This window comes from Pseudophryne corroboree, chromosome 3 (assembly GCF_028390025.1).
Source record: "Pseudophryne corroboree isolate aPseCor3 chromosome 3, aPseCor3.hap2, whole genome shotgun sequence".
Lineage (NCBI taxonomy): Eukaryota > Metazoa > Chordata > Amphibia > Anura > Myobatrachidae > Pseudophryne > Pseudophryne corroboree.
The window spans coordinates 547,700,479-547,719,175 of record NC_086446.1 but is presented as its reverse complement, the minus strand read 5'-3'; the positions used below and the strand labels follow the sequence as shown (position 1 = coordinate 547,719,175).

At 33.3% G+C, this 18,697-nt stretch overlaps 13 non-coding genes across 13 annotated transcripts; all 13 read right to left on the bottom strand.

Moving 5' to 3' along the window:
• Positions 1-1,015: 1,015 nt before the first annotated feature.
• TRNAL-AAG (transfer RNA leucine (anticodon AAG)) lies at positions 1,016-1,097 on the bottom strand. The gene has a single exon. It is a non-coding gene; the product is annotated as a tRNA-Leu (tRNA).
• Positions 1,098-3,142: 2,045 nt separating this feature from the next.
• On the bottom strand, positions 3,143-3,224 carry TRNAL-AAG (transfer RNA leucine (anticodon AAG)). The gene has a single exon. It is a non-coding gene; the product is annotated as a tRNA-Leu (tRNA).
• A 1,699-nt stretch (positions 3,225-4,923) lies between these two features.
• On the bottom strand, positions 4,924-5,005 carry TRNAL-UAG (transfer RNA leucine (anticodon UAG)). The gene has a single exon. It is a non-coding gene; the product is annotated as a tRNA-Leu (tRNA).
• A 261-nt stretch (positions 5,006-5,266) lies between these two features.
• On the bottom strand, positions 5,267-5,348 carry TRNAL-AAG (transfer RNA leucine (anticodon AAG)). Its single transcript has one exon. It is a non-coding gene; the product is annotated as a tRNA-Leu (tRNA).
• A 2,046-nt stretch (positions 5,349-7,394) lies between these two features.
• On the bottom strand, positions 7,395-7,476 carry TRNAL-AAG (transfer RNA leucine (anticodon AAG)). Its single transcript has one exon. It is a non-coding gene; the product is annotated as a tRNA-Leu (tRNA).
• Positions 7,477-9,524: 2,048 nt separating this feature from the next.
• On the bottom strand, positions 9,525-9,606 carry TRNAL-AAG (transfer RNA leucine (anticodon AAG)). Its single transcript has one exon. It is a non-coding gene; the product is annotated as a tRNA-Leu (tRNA).
• Positions 9,607-11,305: 1,699 nt separating this feature from the next.
• On the bottom strand, positions 11,306-11,387 carry TRNAL-UAG (transfer RNA leucine (anticodon UAG)). The gene has a single exon. It is a non-coding gene; the product is annotated as a tRNA-Leu (tRNA).
• A 261-nt stretch (positions 11,388-11,648) lies between these two features.
• On the bottom strand, positions 11,649-11,730 carry TRNAL-AAG (transfer RNA leucine (anticodon AAG)). Its single transcript has one exon. It is a non-coding gene; the product is annotated as a tRNA-Leu (tRNA).
• A 1,699-nt stretch (positions 11,731-13,429) lies between these two features.
• On the bottom strand, positions 13,430-13,511 carry TRNAL-UAG (transfer RNA leucine (anticodon UAG)). The gene has a single exon. It is a non-coding gene; the product is annotated as a tRNA-Leu (tRNA).
• Positions 13,512-13,772: 261 nt separating this feature from the next.
• TRNAL-AAG (transfer RNA leucine (anticodon AAG)) lies at positions 13,773-13,854 on the bottom strand. The gene has a single exon. It is a non-coding gene; the product is annotated as a tRNA-Leu (tRNA).
• A 1,699-nt stretch (positions 13,855-15,553) lies between these two features.
• TRNAL-UAG (transfer RNA leucine (anticodon UAG)) lies at positions 15,554-15,635 on the bottom strand. The gene has a single exon. It is a non-coding gene; the product is annotated as a tRNA-Leu (tRNA).
• Positions 15,636-15,897: 262 nt separating this feature from the next.
• TRNAL-AAG (transfer RNA leucine (anticodon AAG)) lies at positions 15,898-15,979 on the bottom strand. The gene has a single exon. It is a non-coding gene; the product is annotated as a tRNA-Leu (tRNA).
• A 1,699-nt stretch (positions 15,980-17,678) lies between these two features.
• On the bottom strand, positions 17,679-17,760 carry TRNAL-UAG (transfer RNA leucine (anticodon UAG)). The gene has a single exon. It is a non-coding gene; the product is annotated as a tRNA-Leu (tRNA).
• Positions 17,761-18,697: the final 937 nt, after the last annotated feature.

Here is an 18,697-nt window from a genome sequence, read left to right as displayed (position 1 = left end):
GGAGCATCTTAGACCGCTCAGCCACATTTCTACCTTGACTCCATAGCTCATAGTTTATAATTTTACATATTATTTTTACATTTTGAGAAGACTCTTGAAATTATGATAAACTGTTTTAAAATCTAGGGCAGATGATGAACTTTTTAACCTACCAATATTTTATTTTAGCAGCTTAGTGGCCTTAGACCGCTCGGCCATGGTACCAAATGAACACTCTTAGCTCACAGATCTGGGCCATATAGCACAGATTACAGTACAAACATTTTTTTTGTTTTAAATAAATACTTAAAAAGAAGTGTCATACCAAAAGTGTTTAAGTTATGTACAAAATGTTTTGGAAGGTTAAAAAAGTACATCAATTGACATAAAATATTAATGAGAAAGGATTTTTTTATTATTCATTTGCTGTTTAGTAAAGAAAAACACTTTGACATCAATGACTTATTTTTTCTTAGGAAAAATAATTATGGCAGCAGTAGGTTTTGATCCAAAGCCTCCCAAGAAACTGGAACCTTAATCCAGCGCCTTAGACACTGCTGATTTTTAGCTAATGCATCTGGATCATATCAATCAGCTATTGAGGAGAAAAGTCTTTATTATTATTGTTTTTCTTATTAGTGGAGAAAAACATTTTGTCATCACTGACTGATGTTTTCATAGTAAAATCATTATGGAAGCAGTGGGATTCAGACCCACGCCTCCAGAGAGACTGGAACCTAAATCCAGTGCCTTAGACCGCTCGCCCTTGCTACCCCATGGACCTGTCTGACTGAAAGCTCACAGTTCTGGATCATACAGTTGAGATTACAGGAAAAAAATGTGTTGTTTTAAATCAATACTTGAAAAGAAGTGTCATGTTACAAGTATTTAAAATACAAAAAGTTAAGGAAGCATAAAAAAGGTACAAAATTAGTAGACAATATTAACGAGTAAGGATTTTTTATTATTGATTTGCTGTTTAGTAGAGTAAAACAGTTTGACATCAATAAATGTCATTTTCTCTTGAAAATAATTATGGCAGCAGTGGGATTTGAACCCATGCCTCCAAAGAGACTGGAGCCTTAATCCAGCGCCTTAGACCGCTCGGCCATGCTACCACATATCTATTTTGGCTCCAAAGGTCATAGTTTATTATTTTACATATTATTTTTAAAGTTTGAGAAGACTCTTGAAATTGTGATAAACTGTTTTAAAATCTAGGACAGATGATGAACTTTTCAACCTTCCAATATTTTACTTTAGCAACTTAGTGGCCTTAGACCGCTCGGCCATTTTACCACATGGACACTCTTAGCTCACAGATCTGGGTCATATAGCACAGGTTACAGTAAAAACATTTTTTTAAATCAATATTTAAAAAGAAGTGTAATGCAAAAAGTGTTTAAATTATGTACAAAACATTTTGGAAGGTTAAAAAAGTACATAAATTGACAAAAAATATCAATGAGAAAGGATGTTTTTATTATTCATTTGCTGTTTAGTAGAGAAAAACACTTTGACATCAATTACTTATTTTTTCTCAGGGAAAATAATTATGGCGGCAGTAGGTTTTGAACCAATTCCTCCAAAGAATCTGGAACTTTAATCCAGCACCTTAGACACTGATGATTTTTAGCTAATGCATCTGGATCATATTGATCAGATGTTGAGGAGAAAGGACTTTATTATTATTATTGATTTTCTTATTAGTGGAGAAAAACACATTGCCGTTACTGACTGACATTTTCATAGTAAAATCATTATGGAAGCAGAGGGATTCAGACCCACGCCTCCAGAGAGACTGGAACCTAAATCCAGTGCCTTAGACCGCTCGCCCTTGCTACCCCATGGATACTTTTGACTCAAAGCTCAGAGTTCTGGATCATATAGTTAAGATTACAAGAAAAAATTGTGTAGTTATAAATCAATACTTGAAAAGAAGTGTCATGTTAAAAGTGTTTAAAATACAAAAATTTAAAAAAGGTACAAAATTTGCAGACAATATTAATTAGAAAGGATTTTTTATTATTGACTTGCTGTTTAGTGGAGAAAAACACTTTAACATCAATGACAGTCGTTTTATCTTGAAAATAATTATGACAGCAGTGGAATTTGAACCCATGCCTCAAAACAGACTGGAGCCTTAATGGAGCATCTTAGACCGCTCAGCCACATTTCTACCTTGACTCCATAGCTCATAGTTTATAATTTTACATATTATTTTTACATTTTGAGAAGACTCTTGAAATTATGATAAACTGTTTTAAAATCTAGGGCAGATGATGAACTTTTTAACCTACCAATATTTTATTTTAGCAGCTTAGTGGCCTTAGACCGCTCGGCCATGGTACCAAATGAACACTCTTAGCTCACAGATCTGGGCCATATAGCACAGATTACAGTACAAACATTTTTTTTGTTTTAAATAAATACTTAAAAAGAAGTGTCATACCAAAAGTGTTTAAGTTATGTACAAAATGTTTTGGAAGGTTAAAAAAGTACATCAATTGACATAAAATATTAATGAGAAAGGATTTTTTTATTATTCATTTGCTGTTTAGTAAAGAAAAACACTTTGACATCAATGACTTATTTTTTCTTAGGAAAAATAATTATGGCAGCAGTAGGTTTTGATCCAAAGCCTCCCAAGAAACTGGAACCTTAATCCAGCGCCTTAGACACTGCTGATTTTTAGCTAATGCATCTGGATCATATCAATCAGCTATTGAGGAGAAAAGTCTTTATTATTATTGTTTTTCTTATTAGTGGAGAAAAACATTTTGTCATCACTGACTGATGTTTTCATAGTAAAATCATTATGGAAGCAGTGGGATTCAGACCCACGCCTCCAGAGAGACTGGAACCTAAATCCAGTGCCTTAGACCGCTCGCCCTTGCTACCCCATGGACCTGTCTGACTGAAAGCTCACAGTTCTGGATCATACAGTTGAGATTACAGGAAAAAAATGTGTTGTTTTAAATCAATACTTGAAAAGAAGTGTCATGTTACAAGTATTTAAAATACAAAAAGTTAAGGAAGCATAAAAAAGGTACAAAATTAGTAGACAATATTAACGAGTAAGGATTTTTTATTATTGATTTGCAGTTTAGTAGAGTAAAACAGTTTGACATCAATAAATGTCATTTTCTCTTGAAAATAATTATGGCAGCAGTGGGATTTGAACCCATGCCTCCAAAGAGACTGGAGCCTTAATCCAGCGCCTTAGACCGCTCGGCCATGCTACCACATATCTATTTTGGCTCCAAAGGTCATAGTTTATTATTTTACATATTATTTTTAAAGTTTGAGAAGACTCTTGAAATTGTGATAAACTGTTTTAAAATCTAGGACAGATGATGAACTTTTCAACCTTCCAATATTTTACTTTAGCAACTTAGTGGCCTTAGACCGCTCGGCCATGGTACCACATGGACACTCTTAGCTCACAGATCTGGGTCATATAGCACAGGTTACAGTAAAAACATTTTTTTAAATCAATATTTAAAAAGAAGTGTAATGCAAAAAGTGTTTAAATTATGTACAAAACATTTTGGAAGGTTAAAAAAGTACATAAATTGACAAAAAATATCAATGAGAAAGGATGTTTTTATTATTCATTTGCTGTTTAGTAGAGAAAAAACACTTTGACATCAATTACTTATTTTTTCTCAGGGAAAATAATTATGGCGGCAGTAGGTTTTGAACCAATTCCTCCAAAGAATCTGGAACTTTAATCCAGCACCTTAGACACTGCTGATTTTTAGCTAATGCATCTGGATCATATTGATCAGATGTTGAGGAGAAAGGACTTTATTATTATTGATTTTCTTATTAGTGGAGAAAAACACATTGCCGTTACTGACTGACATTTTCATAGTAAAATCATTATGGAAGCAGTGGGATTCAGACCCACGCCTCCAGAGAGACTGGAACCTAAATCCAGTGCCTTAGACCGCTCGCCCTTGCTACCCCATGGATACTTTTGACTCAAAGCTCAGAGTTCTGGATCATATAGTTAAGATTACAAGAAAAAATTGTGTAGTTATAAATCAATACTTGAAAAGAAGTGTCATGTTAAAAGTGTTTAAAATACAAAAATTTAAAAAAGGTACAAAATTTGCAGACAATATTAATTAGAAAGGATTTTTTATTATTGACTTGCTGTTTAGTGGAGAAAAACACTTTAACATCAATGACAGTCGTTTTATCTTGAAAATAATTATGACAGCAGTGGAATTTGAACCCATGCCTCAAAACAGACTGGAGCCTTAATGGAGCATCTTAGACCGCTCAGCCACATTTCTACCTTGACTCCATAGCTCATAGTTTATAATTTTACATATTATTTTTACATTTTGAGAAGACTCTTGAAATTATGATAAACTGTTTTAAAATCTAGGGCAGATGATGAACTTTTTAACCTACCAATATTTTATTTTAGCAGCTTAGTGGCCTTAGACTGCTCGGCCATGGTACCAAATGAACACTCTTAGCTCACAGATCTGGGCCATATAGCACAGATTACAGTACAAACATTTTTTTTGTTTTAAATAAATACTTAAAAAGAAGTGTCATACCAAAAGTGTTTAAGTTATGTACAAAATGTTTTGGAAGGTTAAAAAAGTACATCAATTGACATAAAATATTAATGAGAAAGGATTTTTTTATTATTCATTTGCTGTTTAGTAAAGAAAAACACTTTGACATCAATGACTTATTTTTTCTTAGGAAAAATAATTATGGCAGCAGTAGGTTTTGATCCAAAGCCTCCAAAGAAACTGGAACCTTAATCCAGCGCCTTAGACACTGCTGATTTTTAGCTCATGCATCTGGATCATATCAATCAGCTATTGAGGAGAAAAGTCTTTATTATTATTGTTTTTCTTATTAGTGGAGAAAAACATTTTGTCATCACTGACTGATGTTTTCATAGTAAAATCATTATGGCAGCAGTGGGATTTGAACCCACGCCTCCAGAGAGACTGGAGCCTAAATCCAGCGCCTTAGACCGCTCGGCCATGCTACCACATGGACCTGTCTGACTGAATGCTCACAGTTCTGGATCATACAGTTGAGATTACAGGAAAAAATGTGTTGTTTTAAATCAATACTTGAAAAGAAGTGTCATGTTACAAGAATTTAAAATACAAAAAGTTAAGGAAGCATAAAAAAGGTACAAAATTAGTAGACAATATTAATGAGTAAGGATTTTTTATTATTGATTTGCTGTTTAGTAGAGTAAAACAGTTTGACATCAATAAATATCATTTTCTATTGAAAATAATTATGGCAGCAGTGGGATTTGAACCCATGCCTCCAAAGAGACTGGAGCCTTAATCCAGCGCCTTAGACCGCTCGGCCATGCTACCACATATCTATTTTGGCTCCAAAGGTCATAGTTTATTATTTTACATATTATTTTTAAAGTTTGAGAAGACTCTTGAAATTGTGATAAACTGTTTTAAAATCTAGGACAGATGATGAACTTTTCAACCTTCCAATATTTTACTTTAGCAACTTAGTGGCCTTAGACCGCTCGGCCATGGTACCACATGGACACTCTTAGCTCACAGATCTGGGTCATATAGCACAGGTTACAGTAAAAACATTTTTTTAAATCAATATTTAAAAAGAAGTGTAATGCAAAAAGTGTTTAAATTATGTACAAAACATTTTGGAAGGTTAAAAAAGTACATAAATTGACAAAAAATATCAATGAGAAAGGATGTTTTTATTATTCATTTGCTGTTTAGTAGAGAAAAAACACTTTGACATCAATTACTTATTTTTTCTCAGGGAAAATAATTATGGCGGCAGTAGGTTTTGAACCAATTCCTCCAAAGAATCTGGAACTTTAATCCAGCACCTTAGACACTGCTGATTTTTAGCTAATGCATCTGGATCATATTGATCAGATGTTGAGGAGAAAGGACTTTATTATTATTGATTTTCTTATTAGTGGAGAAAAACACATTGCCGTTACTGACTGACATTTTCATAGTAAAATCATTATGGAAGCAGTGGGATTCAGACCCACGCCTCCAGAGAGACTGGAACCTAAATCCAGTGCCTTAGACCGCTCGCCCTTGCTACCCCATGGATACTTTTGACTCAAAGCTCAGAGTTCTGGATCATATAGTTAAGATTACAAGAAAAAATTGTGTAGTTATAAATCAATACTTGAAAAGAAGTGTCATGTTAAAAGTGTTTAAAATACAAAAATTTAAAAAAGGTACAAAATTTGCAGACAATATTAATTAGAAAGGATTTTTTATTATTGACTTGCTGTTTAGTGGAGAAAAACACTTTAACATCAATGACAGTCGTTTTATCTTGAAAATAATTATGACAGCAGTGGAATTTGAACCCATGCCTCAAAACAGACTGGAGCCTTAATGGAGCATCTTAGACCGCTCAGCCACATTTCTACCTTGACTCCATAGCTCATAGTTTATCATTTTACATATTATTTTTACATTTTGAGAAGACTCTTGAAATTATGATAAACTGTTTTAAAATCTAGGGCAGATGATGAACTTTTTAACCTACCAATATTTTATTTTAGCAGCTTAGTGGCCTTAGACCGCTCGGCCATGGTACCAAATGAACACTCTTAGCTCACAGATCTGGGCCATATAGCACAGATTACAGTACAAACATTTTTTTTGTTTTAAATAAATACTTAAAAAGAAGTGTCATACCAAAAGTGTTTAAGTTATGTACAAAATGTTTTGGAAGGTTAAAAAAGTACATCAATTGACATAAAATATTAATGAGAAAGGATTTTTTTATTATTCATTTGCTGTTTAGTAAAGAAAAACACTTTGACATCAATGACTTATTTTTTCTTAGGAAAAATAATTATGGCAGCAGTAGGTTTTGATCCAAAGCCTCCCAAGAAACTGGAACCTTAATCCAGCGCCTTAGACACTGCTGATTTTTAGCTAATGCATCTGGATCATATCAATCAGCTATTGAGGAGAAAAGTCTTTATTATTATTATTGTTTTTCTTATTAGTGGAGAAAAACATTTTGTCATCACTGACTGATGTTTTCATAGTAAAATCATTATGGAAGCAGTGGGATTCAGACCCACGCCTCCAGAGAGACTGGAACCTAAATCCAGTGCCTTAGACCGCTCGCCCTTGCTACCCCATGGACCTGTCTGACTGAAAGCTCACAGTTCTGGATCATACAGTTGAGATTACAGGAAAAAAATGTGTTGTTTTAAATCAATACTTGAAAAGAAGTGTCATGTTACAAGTATTTAAAATACAAAAAGTTAAGGAAGCATAAAAAAGGTACAAAATTAGTAGACAATATTAACGAGTAAGGATTTTTTATTATTGATTTGCTGTTTAGTAGAGTAAAACAGTTTGACATCAATAAATGTCATTTTCTCTTGAAAATAATTATGGCAGCAGTGGGATTTGAACCCATGCCTCCAAAGAGACTGGAGCCTTAATCCAGCGCCTTAGACCGCTCGGCCATGCTACCACATATCTATTTTGGCTCCAAAGGTCATAGTTTATTATTTTACATATTATTTTTAAAGTTTGAGAAGACTCTTGAAATTGTGATAAACTGTTTTAAAATCTAGGACAGATGATGAACTTTTCAACCTTCCAATATTTTACTTTAGCAACTTAGTGGCCTTAGACCGCTCGGCCATTTTACCACATGGACACTCTTAGCTCACAGATCTGGGTCATATAGCACAGGTTACAGTAAAAACATTTTTTTAAATCAATATTTAAAAAGAAGTGTAATGCAAAAAGTGTTTAAATTATGTACAAAACATTTTGGAAGGTTAAAAAAGTACATAAATTGACAAAAAATATCAATGAGAAAGGATGTTTTTATTATTCATTTGCTGTTTAGTAGAGAAAAACACTTTGACATCAATTACTTATTTTTTCTCAGGGAAAATAATTATGGCGGCAGTAGGTTTTGAACCAATTCCTCCAAAGAATCTGGAACTTTAATCCAGCACCTTAGACACTGATGATTTTTAGCTAATGCATCTGGATCATATTGATCAGATGTTGAGGAGAAAGGACTTTATTATTATTATTGATTTTCTTATTAGTGGAGAAAAACACATTGCCGTTACTGACTGACATTTTCATAGTAAAATCATTATGGAAGCAGAGGGATTCAGACCCACGCCTCCAGAGAGACTGGAACCTAAATCCAGTGCCTTAGACCGCTCGCCCTTGCTACCCCATGGATACTTTTGACTCAAAGCTCAGAGTTCTGGATCATATAGTTAAGATTACAAGAAAAAATTGTGTAGTTATAAATCAATACTTGAAAAGAAGTGTCATGTTAAAAGTGTTTAAAATACAAAAATTTAAAAAAGGTACAAAATTTGCAGACAATATTAATTAGAAAGGATTTTTTATTATTGACTTGCTGTTTAGTGGAGAAAAACACTTTAACATCAATGACAGTCGTTTTATCTTGAAAATAATTATGACAGCAGTGGAATTTGAACCCATGCCTCAAAACAGACTGGAGCCTTAATGGAGCATCTTAGACCGCTCAGCCACATTTCTACCTTGACTCCATAGCTCATAGTTTATAATTTTACATATTATTTTTACATTTTGAGAAGACTCTTGAAATTATGATAAACTGTTTTAAAATCTAGGGCAGATGATGAACTTTTTAACCTACCAATATTTTATTTTAGCAGCTTAGTGGCCTTAGACCGCTCGGCCATGGTACCAAATGAACACTCTTAGCTCACAGATCTGGGCCATATAGCACAGATTACAGTACAAACATTTTTTTTGTTTTAAATAAATACTTAAAAAGAAGTGTCATACCAAAAGTGTTTAAGTTATGTACAAAATGTTTTGGAAGGTTAAAAAAGTACATCAATTGACATAAAATATTAATGAGAAAGGATTTTTTTATTATTCATTTGCTGTTTAGTAAAGAAAAACACTTTGACATCAATGACTTATTTTTTCTTAGGAAAAATAATTATGGCAGCAGTAGGTTTTGATCCAAAGCCTCCCAAGAAACTGGAACCTTAATCCAGCGCCTTAGACACTGCTGATTTTTAGCTAATGCATCTGGATCATATCAATCAGCTATTGAGGAGAAAAGTCTTTTTTATTATTATTGTTTTTCTTATTAGTGGAGAAAAACATTTTGTCATCACTGACTGATGTTTTCATAGTAAAATCATTATGGAAGCAGTGGGATTCAGACCCACGCCTCCAGAGAGACTGGAACCTAAATCCAGTGCCTTAGACCGCTCGCCCTTGCTACCCCATGGACCTGTCTGACTGAAAGCTCACAGTTCTGGATCATACAGTTGAGATTACAGGAAAAAAATGTGTTGTTTTAAATCAATACTTGAAAAGAAGTGTCATGTTACAAGTATTTAAAATACAAAAAGTTAAGGAAGCATAAAAAAGGTACAAAATTAGTAGACAATATTAACGAGTAAGGATTTTTTATTATTGATTTGCAGTTTAGTAGAGTAAAACAGTTTGACATCAATAAATGTCATTTTCTCTTGAAAATAATTATGGCAGCAGTGGGATTTGAACCCATGCCTCCAAAGAGACTGGAGCCTTAATCCAGCGCCTTAGACCGCTCGGCCATGCTACCACATATCTATTTTGGCTCCAAAGGTCATAGTTTATTATTTTACATATTATTTTTAAAGTTTGAGAAGACTCTTGAAATTGTGATAAACTGTTTTAAAATCTAGGACAGATGATGAACTTTTCAACCTTCCAATATTTTACTTTAGCAACTTAGTGGCCTTAGACCGCTCGGCCATGGTACCACATGGACACTCTTAGCTCACAGATCTGGGTCATATAGCACAGGTTACAGTAAAAACATTTTTTTAAATCAATATTTAAAAAGAAGTGTAATGCAAAAAGTGTTTAAATTATGTACAAAACATTTTGGAAGGTTAAAAAAGTACATAAATTGACAAAAAATATCAATGAGAAAGGATGTTTTTATTATTCATTTGCTGTTTAGTAGAGAAAAAACACTTTGACATCAATTACTTATTTTTTCTCAGGGAAAATAATTATGGCGGCAGTAGGTTTTGAACCAATTCCTCCAAAGAATCTGGAACTTTAATCCAGCACCTTAGACACTGCTGATTTTTAGCTAATGCATCTGGATCATATTGATCAGATGTTGAGGAGAAAGGACTTTATTATTATTGATTTTCTTATTAGTGGAGAAAAACACATTGCCGTTACTGACTGACATTTTCATAGTAAAATCATTATGGAAGCAGTGGGATTCAGACCCACGCCTCCAGAGAGACTGGAACCTAAATCCAGTGCCTTAGACCGCTCGCCCTTGCTACCCCATGGATACTTTTGACTCAAAGCTCAGAGTTCTGGATCATATAGTTAAGATTACAAGAAAAAATTGTGTAGTTATAAATCAATACTTGAAAAGAAGTGTCATGTTAAAAGTGTTTAAAATACAAAAATTTAAAAAAGGTACAAAATTTGCAGACAATATTAATTAGAAAGGATTTTTTATTATTGACTTGCTGTTTAGTGGAGAAAAACACTTTAACATCAATGACAGTCGTTTTATCTTGAAAATAATTATGACAGCAGTGGAATTTGAACCCATGCCTCAAAACAGACTGGAGCCTTAATGGAGCATCTTAGACCGCTCAGCCACATTTCTACCTTGACTCCATAGCTCATAGTTTATAATTTTACATATTATTTTTACATTTTGAGAAGACTCTTGAAATTATGATAAACTGTTTTAAAATCTAGGGCAGATGATGAACTTTTTAACCTACCAATATTTTATTTTAGCAGCTTAGTGGCCTTAGACTGCTCGGCCATGGTACCAAATGAACACTCTTAGCTCACAGATCTGGGCCATATAGCACAGATTACAGTACAAACATTTTTTTTGTTTTAAATAAATACTTAAAAAGAAGTGTCATACCAAAAGTGTTTAAGTTATGTACAAAATGTTTTGGAAGGTTAAAAAAGTACATCAATTGACATAAAATATTAATGAGAAAGGATTTTTTTATTATTCATTTGCTGTTTAGTAAAGAAAAACACTTTGACATCAATGACTTATTTTTTCTTAGGAAAAATAATTATGGCAGCAGTAGGTTTTGATCCAAAGCCTCCAAAGAAACTGGAACCTTAATCCAGCGCCTTAGACACTGCTGATTTTTAGCTCATGCATCTGGATCATATCAATCAGCTATTGAGGAGAAAAGTCTTTATTATTATTGTTTTTCTTATTAGTGGAGAAAAACATTTTGTCATCACTGACTGATGTTTTCATAGTAAAATCATTATGGCAGCAGTGGGATTTGAACCCACGCCTCCAGAGAGACTGGAGCCTAAATCCAGCGCCTTAGACCGCTCGGCCATGCTACCACATGGACCTGTCTGACTGAATGCTCACAGTTCTGGATCATACAGTTGAGATTACAGGAAAAAATGTGTTGTTTTAAATCAATACTTGAAAAGAAGTGTCATGTTACAAGAATTTAAAATACAAAAAGTTAAGGAAGCATAAAAAAGGTACAAAATTAGTAGACAATATTAATGAGTAAGGATTTTTTATTATTGATTTGCTGTTTAGTAGAGTAAAACAGTTTGACATCAATAAATATCATTTTCTATTGAAAATAATTATGGCAGCAGTGGGATTTGAACCCATGCCTCCAAAGAGACTGGAGCCTTAATCCAGCGCCTTAGACCGCTCGGCCATGCTACCACATATCTATTTTGGCTCCAAAGGTCATAGTTTATTATTTTACATATTATTTTTAAAGTTTGAGAAGACTCTTGAAATTGTGATAAACTGTTTTAAAATCTAGGACAGATGATGAACTTTTCAACCTTCCAATATTTTACTTTAGCAACTTAGTGGCCTTAGACCGCTCGGCCATGGTACCACATGGACACTCTTAGCTCACAGATCTGGGTCATATAGCACAGGTTACAGTAAAAACATTTTTTTAAATCAATATTTAAAAAGAAGTGTAATGCAAAAAGTGTTTAAATTATGTACAAAACATTTTGGAAGGTTAAAAAAGTACATAAATTGACAAAAAATATCAATGAGAAAGGATGTTTTTATTATTCATTTGCTGTTTAGTAGAGAAAAAACACTTTGACATCAATTACTTATTTTTTCTCAGGGAAAATAATTATGGCGGCAGTAGGTTTTGAACCAATTCCTCCAAAGAATCTGGAACTTTAATCCAGCACCTTAGACACTGCTGATTTTTAGCTAATGCATCTGGATCATATTGATCAGATGTTGAGGAGAAAGGACTTTATTATTATTGATTTTCTTATTAGTGGAGAAAAACACATTGCCGTTACTGACTGACATTTTCATAGTAAAATCATTATGGAAGCAGTGGGATTCAGACCCACGCCTCCAGAGAGACTGGAACCTAAATCCAGTGCCTTAGACCGCTCGCCCTTGCTACCCCATGGATACTTTTGACTCAAAGCTCAGAGTTCTGGATCATATAGTTAAGATTACAAGAAAAAATTGTGTAGTTATAAATCAATACTTGAAAAGAAGTGTCATGTTAAAAGTGTTTAAAATACAAAAATTTAAAAAAGGTACAAAATTTGCAGACAATATTAATTAGAAAGGATTTTTTATTATTGACTTGCTGTTTAGTGGAGAAAAACACTTTAACATCAATGACAGTCGTTTTATCTTGAAAATAATTATGACAGCAGTGGAATTTGAACCCATGCCTCAAAACAGACTGGAGCCTTAATGGAGCATCTTAGACCGCTCAGCCACATTTCTACCTTGACTCCATAGCTCATAGTTTATAATTTTACATATTATTTTTACATTTTGAGAAGACTCTTGAAATTATGATAAACTGTTTTAAAATCTAGGGCAGATGATGAACTTTTTAACCTACCAATATTTTATTTTAGCAGCTTAGTGGCCTTAGACCGCTCGGCCATGGTACCAAATGAACACTCTTAGCTCACAGATCTGGGCCATATAGCACAGATTACAGTACAAACATTTTTTTTGTTTTAAATAAATACTTAAAAAGAAGTGTCATACCAAAAGTGTTTAAGTTATGTACAAAATGTTTTGGAAGGTTAAAAAAGTACATACATTGACATAAAATATTAATGAGAAAGGATTTTTTTATTATTCATTTGCTGTTTAGTAAAGAAAAACACTTTGACATCAATGACTTATTTTTTCTTAGGAAAAATAATTATGGCGGCAGTAGGTTTTGATCCAAAGCCTCCAAAGAAACTGGAACCTTAATCCAGCGCCTTAGACACTGCTGATTTTTAGCTCATGCATCTGGATCATATCAATCAGCTATTGAGGAGAAAAGTCTTTATTATTATTGTTTTTCTTATTAGTGGAGAAAAACATTTTGTCATCACTGACTGATGTCTTCATAGCAAAATCATTATGGCAGCAGTGGGATTTGAACCCACGCCTCCAGAGAGACCGGAGCCTAAATCCAGCACCTTAGACCGCTTGGCCATGCTACCACATGAACCTGTCTGACTGAATGCTCACAGTTCTGGATCATACAGTTGAGATTACAGAAAAAAATGTGTTGTTTTAAATCAATACTTGAAAAGAAGTGTCATGTTACAAGTATTTAAAATACAAAAAGTTAAGGAAGCATAAAAAAGGTACAAAATTAGTAGACAATATTAATGAGTAAGGATTTTTTATTATTGATTTGCTGTTTAGTAGAGTAAAACAGTTTGACATCAATAAATGTCATTTTCTCTTGAAAATAATTATGGCAGTAGTGGGATTTGAACCCACACCTCCAAAGAGATTGGAGCCTTAATCCAGCACCTTAGACCGCTCGGCCATGCTACCACATATCTATTTAGCTTTAAAGGTCATAGTTTATTATTTTACATATTATTTTAAAATTTGAGAAGACTCTTGAAATTGTGATAAACTGTTTTAAAATCTAGGACAGATGATGAACTTTTCAACCTTCCAATATTTTACTTTAGCAACTTAGTGGCCTTAGACCGCTCGGCCATGGTACCACATGGACACTATTAGCTCACAGATCTGGGTCATATAGCTCAGGTTACAGTAAAAACATTTTTTTAAAATCAATATTTAAAAAGAAGTGTAATGCAAAAAGTGTTTAAATTATGTACAAAACGTTTTGGAAGGTTAAAAAAGTACATAAATTGACATAAAATATCAATGAGAAAGGATATTTTTATTATTCATTTGCTGTTTAGTAGAGAAAAAACACTTTGACATCAATTACTTATTTTTTCTCAAGGAAAATAATTATGGCGGCAGTAGGTTTTGAACCAATTCCTCCAAAGAATCTGGAACTTTAATCCAGCACCTTAGACACTGATGATTTTTAGCTAATGCATCTGGATCATATTGATCAGATGTTGAGGAGAAAGGACTTTATTATTATTGATTTTCTTATTAGTGGAGAAAAACACATTGCCGTTACTGACTGACATTTTCATAGTAAAATCATTATGGAAGCAGTGGGATTCAGACCCACGCCTCCAGAGAGACTGGAACCTAAATCCAGTGCCTTAGACCGCTCGCCCTTGCTACCCCATGGATACTTTTGACTCAAAGCTCAGAGTTCTGGATCATATAGTTAAGATTACAAGAAAAAATTGTGTAGTTATAAATCAATACTTGAAAAGAAGTGTCATGTTAAAAGTGTTTAAAATACAAAAATTTAAAAAAGGTACAAAATTTGCAGACAATATTAATTAGAAAGGATTTTTTATTATTGACTTGCTGTTTAGTGGAGAAAAACACTTTAACATCAATGACAGTCGTTTTATCTTGAAAATAATTATGACAGCAGTGGAATTTGAACCCATGCCTCAAAACAGACTGGAGCCTTAATGGAGCATCTTAGACCGCTCAGCCACATTTCTACCTTGACTCCATAGCTCATAGTTTATAATTTTACATATTATTTTTACATTTTGAGAAGACTCTTGAAATTATGATAAACTGTTTTAAAATCTAGGGCAGATGATGAACTTTTTAACCTACCAATATTTTATTTTAGCAGCTTAGTGGCCTTAGACCGCTCGGCCATGGTACCAAATGAACACTCTTAGCTCACAGATCTGGGCCATATAGCACAGATTACAGTACAAACATTTTTTTTGTTTTAAATAAATACTTAAAAAGAAGTGTCATACCAAAAGTGTTTAAGTTATGTACAAAATGTTTTGGAAGGTTAAAAAAGTACATACATTGACATAAAATATTAATGAGAAAGGATTTTTTTTATTATTCATTTGCTGTTTAGTAAAGAAAAACACTTTGACATCAATGACTTATTTTTTCTTAGGAAAAATAATTATGGCGGCAGTAGGTTTTGATCCAAAGCCTCCAAAGAAACTGGAACCTTAATCCAGCGCCTTAGACACTGCTGATTTTTAGCTCATGCATCTGGATCATATCAATCAGCTATTGAGGAGAAAAGTCTTTATTATTATTGTTTTTCTTATTAGTGGAGAAAAACATTTTGTCATCACTGACTGATGTCTTCATAGTAAAATCATTATGGCAGCAGTGGGATTTGAACCCACGCCTCCAGAGAGACCGGAGCCTAAATCCAGCACCTTAGACCGCTTGGCCATGCTACCACATGAACCTGTCTGACTGAATGCTCACAGTTCTGGATCATACAGTTGAGATTACAGAAAAAAATGTGTTGTTTTAAATCAATACTTGAAAAGAAGTGTCATGTTACAAGTATTTAAAATACAAAAAGTTAAGGAAGCATAAAAAAAGGTACAAAATTAGTAGACAATATTAATGAGTAAGGATTTTTTATTATTGATTTGCTGTTTAGTAGAGTAAAACAGTTTGACATCAATAAATGTCATTTTCTCTTGAAAATAATTATGGCAGTAGTGGGATTTGAACCCACACCTCCAAAGAGATTGGAGCCTTAATCCAGCACCTTAGACCGCTCGGCCATGCTACCACATATCTATTTAGCTTTAAAGGTCATAGTTTATTATTTTACATATTATTTTAAAATTTGAGAAGACTCTTGAAATTGTGATAAACTGTTTTAAAATCTAGGACAGATGATGAACTTTTCAACCTTCCAATATTTTACTTTAGCAACTTAGTGGCCTTAGACCGCTCGGCCATGGTACCACATGGACACTATTAGCTCACAGATCTGGGTCATATAGCTCAGGTTACAGTAAAAACATTTTTTTAAAATCAATATTTAAAAAGAAGTGTAATGCAAAAAGTGTTTAAATTATGTACAAAACGTTTTGGAAGGTTAAAAAAGTACATAAATTGACATAAAATATCAATGAGAAAGGATATTTTTATTATTCATTTGCTGTTTAGTAGAGAAAAAACACTTTGACATCAATTACTTATTTTTTCTCAAGGAAAATAATTATGGCGGCAGTAGGTTTTGAACCAATTCCTCCAAAGAATCTGGAACTTTAATCCAGCACCTTAGACACTGATGATTTTTAGCTAATGCATCTGGATCATATTGATCAGATGTTGAGGAGAAAGGACTTTATTATTATTGATTTTCTTATTAGTGGAGAAAAACACATTGCCATCACTGACTGACATTTTCATAGTAAAAGCATTATGGAAGCAGTGGGATTCAGACCCACGCCTCCAGAGAGACTGGAACCTAAATCCAGTGCCTTAGACCGCTCGCCCTTGCTACCCCATGGATACTTTTGACTCAAAGCTCAGAGTTCTGGATCATATAGTTAAGATTACAAGAAAAAATTGTGTAGTTATAAATCAATACTTGAAAAGAAGTGTCATGTTAAAAGTGTTTAAAATACAAAAATTTAAAAAAGGTACAAAATTAGCAGACAATATTAATTAGAAAGGATTTTTTGTTATTGACTTGCTGTTTAGTGGAGAAAAACACTTTGACATCAATGACAGTCGTTTTATCTTGAAAATAATTATGACAGCAGTGTAATTTGAACCCATGCCTCCAAACAGACTGGAGCCTTAATGCAGCATCTTAGACAGCTCAGCCACATTTCTACCTTGACTCCATAGCTCATAGTTTATAATTTTATATATTATTTTTACATTTTGAGAAGACTCTTGAAATTATGATAAACTGTTTTAAAATCTAGGGCAGATGATGAACTTTTTAACCTACCAATATTTTATTTTAGCAGCTTAGTGGCCTTAGACCGCTCGGCCATGGTACCAAATGAACACTCTTAGCTCACAGATCTGGGCCATATAGCACAGATTACAGTACAAACATTTTTTTTTGTTTTAAATAAATACTTAAAAAGAAGTGTCATACCAAAAGTGTTTAAGTTATGTACAAAATGTTTTGGAAGGTTAAAAAAGTACATCAATTGACATAAAATATTAATGAGAAAGGATTTTTTTATTATTCATTTGCTGTTTAGTAAAGAAAAACACTTTGACATCAATGACTTATTTTTTCTTAGGAAAAATAATTATGGCAGCAGTAGGTTTTGATCCAAAGCCTCCAAAGAAACTGGAACCTTAATCCAGCGCCTTAGACACTGCTGATTTTTAGCTCATGCATCTGGATCATATCAATCAGCTATTGAGGAGAAAAGTCTTTATTATTATTGTTTTTCTTATTAGTGGAGAAAAACTTTTTGTCATCACTGACAGATGTTTTCATAGTAATATCATTATGGCAGCAGTGGGATTTGAACCCACGGCTCCAGAGAGACTGGAGCCTAAATCCAGCGCCTTAGACCGCTCGGCCATGCTACCACATATCTATTTTGGCTCCAAAGGTCATAGTTTATTATTTTACATATTATTTTTAAAGTTTGAGAAGACTCTTGAAATTGTGATAAACTGTTTTAAAATCTAAAACAGATGATGAACTTTTCAACCTTCCAATATTTTACTTTAGCAACTTAGTGGCCTTAGACCGCTCGGCCATGGTACCACATGGACACTCTTAGCTCACAGATCTGGGTCATATAGCTCAGGTAACAATAAAAACATTTTTTTAAATCAATATTTAAAAAGAAGTGTAATGCAAAAAGTGTTTAAATTATGTACAAAAAGTTTTGGAAGGTTAAAAAAGTACATAAATTGACATAAAATATCAATGAGAAAGGATATTTTTATTATTCATTTGCTGTTTAGTAGAGAAAAAACACTTTGACATCAATTACTTATTTTTTCTCAGGGAAAATAATTATGGCGGCAGTAGGTTTTGAACCAATTCCTCCAAAGAATCTGGAACTTTAATCCATCACCTTAGACACTGCTGATTTTTAGCTAATGCATCTGGATCATATTGATCAGATGTTGAGGAGAAAGGACTTTATTATTATTGATTTTCTTATTAGTGGAGAAAAACACATTGCCATCACTGACTGACATTTTCATAGTAAAAGCATTATGGAAGCAGTGGGATTCAGACCCACGCCTCCAGAGAGACTGGAACCTAAATCCAGTGCCTTAGACCGCTCGCCCTTGCTACCCCATGGATACTTTTGACTCAAAGCTCAGAGTTCTGGATCATATAGTTAAGATTACAAGAAAAAATTGTGTCGTTATAAATCAATACTTGAAAAGAAGTGTCATGTTAAAAGTGTTTAAAATACAAAAATTTAAAAAAGGTACAAAATTAGCAGACAATATTAATTAGAAAGGATTTTTTGTTATTGACTTGCTGTTTAGTGGAGAAAAACAC